The sequence below is a fragment of the Rhinichthys klamathensis genome, unplaced genomic scaffold (assembly GCF_029890125.1).
Source record: "Rhinichthys klamathensis goyatoka isolate OS25496 unplaced genomic scaffold, OSU_Roscu_1.1 h1tg000064l_1, whole genome shotgun sequence".
Lineage (NCBI taxonomy): Eukaryota > Metazoa > Chordata > Actinopteri > Cypriniformes > Leuciscidae > Rhinichthys > Rhinichthys klamathensis.
In genome coordinates, this window is record NW_026606607.1 from 5,252,108 (window position 1) to 5,255,996 (window position 3,889).

The following is a 3,889-nucleotide window of genomic DNA, read 5'->3' on the forward strand; positions in this document are numbered from 1 at the left end:
AGAACTGAGAAGATGACGCAGATGAGTCTCGATGTAGTGTTTCAAATGGTTCTAAAGTGTGGATTTCCTGGATGTCCGAATCGTGAGAAACCAATGAGAAAACGTATTACCAACGCCGGAAAATGAATGGCTTACCTTTCACACTTTCCCATCAAATGATCGTGAGCGTCATCTTTTCAGTTCTCGCGCATGTGTCGTGGCACTCTCGTGAACTCACGTCAGAGGCACACACAGAAGAAAATGAACAGTTGAATAAAGTCTTTATTTTGGGGGATTTTTGCGCACAAAAAGTATTCTCGTCGCTTGATAAACTTAAGGTTGAGCCACTAGTCACTTGGACTATTTTAACGATATTTTTACTAACTTTTCTGGACCGGCAGAATGAAATTTCCTAGAAGCTATGAATAAATGTGAGCAGCTCTCAGATTTCATCAAAAATATCTTAAGAATCATCCTTTCTTTATTATAAGCCTTAAATTTCTTCAATACATATTCTACTGTCTCCTCTATTAAACATACTTCACATAAACCTGTGTTATGCCTCCCTATAATGTGTAAAGTATGATTTAGATTTGAATGTCCTGTTCTTAAAGTCCCCATGAATTCAAAATTGACCATACTTACTTTGTTTGCCTAAATTGATCGTTTTGTGGTGAACAATTCATCCATGCAAGTCAATCCACACGAAAAAATTTTTTGGCTTCGTAATCTTTAATCAAAATCTGAAATTTCCCCTCCCCTCTGCGTTGGAGGACCTTGCCTGATGACGTAGGTTTCACGGTTTGGGCGTCTTCTTAACATCCATAATCACGCCCCTCCAACTGACAGTAGACAGGCTGAATGAAAACACCTACTTTTCTAGATCCAATCAGGTGCTAGTTGGGAAAAAGCCACGCCCACCATTTTGCCTCATTTAGTATTCCGTTTCTCTCGGAAATACGTCACAACACTGGAGAAAAGTCGTTTGCAACTTCCGGTTCACGGGGACTTTAAATGTGTGAAAATAACTTGTTCTCTTTTTATGTTTATATTGCCTCTCTTTATGTTTTTTTTTTTTTTGGACCTTGTAATAATGCCGACCTGTATGACACGAGTCCCAAACTGTCTGCCATTTCTTATTGCACGTTTCTAAAATAAAATGTTTTCCTTCTGCTCTACTAAGTGACATGTTTATATTTGGTTCTTTCATTTTTAATGATTCTTTGGTTATTTTGTCTGCTTCCTCATTACCTTGAATTCCCACGTGTGCTGGAACACACATAAATCGAATTATTATTCCCACCCGTCGTAAACTGTATAACCTGATCAGGATTTCTGTTAAAATGTCACTTATCTTTGTTTCCAATGATTGTAAACTCCCAAGAACTGCAATTGAGTCAGAAAATATTACTTTATCAGGTCTAACTTCCTAAACCCACTCTAGTGCCATTAGAATAGCTGTCATCTCAGCTGTATATACTGATGTGCCATCTGTTATCCTTCCTCCCCTTAAACTCTGGAACATTGAATGCAGTCCCTGTCCTTCCAGTCTCTATACTCTTCGAACCATCTGCATATATTTGAAGAAATGAAGTGTGAGTTTATTTTGTTTAAAAAGTATACTAATAGCACACTTAAACTGTCGTAAGGGTGGCATGCTTCACATATTGTTAATGCATTGGGTCAGTTGGTCATTCATGGCCATTTGAACAGTCAGCCACATGAGCGTTTACACTATGAAAGCAATCTAGTCAAATGCATTCGACTACCTTTGGAAGTTGTTGAAAGTGAATAAGCTCAAAACATTTTAGACCCCTTTACACCGTTTTTAGCATACACTTTTGATCTGATCAACCAAAACTCATCTCCAGGTGTACAAGTAGGAGAGAACAAAGCAGATTATGTTAAACAAAGATGAGGTCATGCTAATGAAGTACAAACAATACTAAGACTCACAGTAGACACTTGAGGTTACAGGTTTATTTTTTCAAAAAATAAAGCAAACACTAAATGAAGAAACAAGGCAGAGTATGCAACTATGACTTCACTTGATGCAACAAGCTCAATATGCCTGGAGATAAATGCTTATTTTGAGTAGTCTGAGAGTGCAGAGGTGTTGGATCTCGAAAGCCAGGCAGGACAGACTGCGTCAGACTCATAGCTTGAAGTGGTATTTTACTGGGTTGCTCCAAAGGTTTAGAACCAAGACTGGAAAGAGACATGTAACTTGACTGCTCCGGCTTAGGAGAGACCTGGAATCTAGATTGCCGGGACACAGACTGGTAGCCGGCTTGTGCTGACTGCGGACCGCTGGGCTGGGACGCTGACTGCAGACCGCTGGGCTGGGACACAGACTGGTAACGGGCTTGTGCTGATTGCAGAACACTAGGCTGGGACACAGACTGGTAACGGGCTTGTGCTGATTGCAGAACAGTGGGCTGGGACACAGACTGGTAGCGGGCTTGGGCTGGTTGTTGGATGCCAGACTGGTCAACAGACTGTAAGCTGGCTTGGGCTGAATGAAGACCACTGGGTTGGACCATAGACTGGTAGCGGGCTTGTGCTGACTGCATGCCACTGGGCTGTACCACAGACTGATAACGGGCTTGTGCTGACTGCAGACCGCTGGTCCGGGACACAGACTGGTAGCCGGTTTGTGCTGACTGTAGACCACTGGGCCGTGAAAAAGACTGGTATCGGGCTAGTGCGGTCTGCAAACCGCTGGGCCATTTCGCTGATTGGGAGACAGTTTGTGTAGGTTTTTGGAAACCAAGCTGGGTCACAATCTGGTAGCTGGCTTGTGCTGACGGCAGGCCAGACTGTGAGCTGAATTGGGCTGGTTGATGGATGCCAGATTGGTCCACAGACTGTGAGCTGGCTTGGGCTGGTTGTTGGATGCCAGACTGGTCCACAGACTGTGAGCTGGCTTGGGCTGGTTGTTGGATGCCAGACTGTGAGCTGAATTGGGCTGGTTGTTGGATGCCAGACTGGTCCACAAACTGTGAGCTGAATTGGGCTGGTTGTTGGATGCCAGACTGGTCCACAGACTGTGAGCTAGCTTGGGCTGGTTGTTGGATGCCAGACTGGTCCACAGATTGTGAGCTGGCTTGGGCTGAAAGCAGGCTACCTGATGCTTCCACAGACTGTGAGCTGGTTTGAGCTGAATGGAGACTGCTGGGCTGGACCATAGACTGGTAGCGGGCTGGTGCTGACTGCAGGCCACTGGGCTGTACCACAGAGTGGTAGCCGGTTTGTGCTGACTGTAGACCACTGGGCCATGACAAAGACTGGTGGCGGGCTTGTGCTGACTGCAGACCGCTGGTCCGGGACACAGACTGGTAGCCAGTTTGTGCTGACTGTAGACCACTGGGCCATGACAAAGACTGGTAGCGGGCTTGTGCTGACTGCAGACCACCGCTGGGCTGTGACAAAGACTGGTAGAGGGCTTGTGCTGACTGCAGACCGCTGGTCCGAGACACAGACTGGTAGCCGGTTTGTGCTGACTGTAGACCAATGGGCCGTGAAAAAGACTGGTAGCGGGCTAGTGCTGTCTGCAGACCGCTGGGCCAGTTCACTGATTGGGAGCCGGTTTGTGTAGGTTTTTGGAAACCAAGCTGGGTCACAATCTGGTAGCTGGCTTGTGCTGACGGCAGGCCAGACTGTGAGCTGAATTGGGCTAGTTGATGGATGCCAGATTGGTCCACAGACTGTGAGCTGGCTTGGGCTGGTTGATGGATGCCAGACTGGTCCACAGACTGTGAGCTGGCTTGGGCTGGTTGTTGGATGCCAGACTGGTCCATAGACTGTGAGCTGGCTTGGGCTGACAGCAGGCTACCTGACAGTTCAACAGATTGTGAGCTGGCTAGGGCTGGTTGTTGGATGCCAGACTGGTCCACAGATTGTGAGCTGG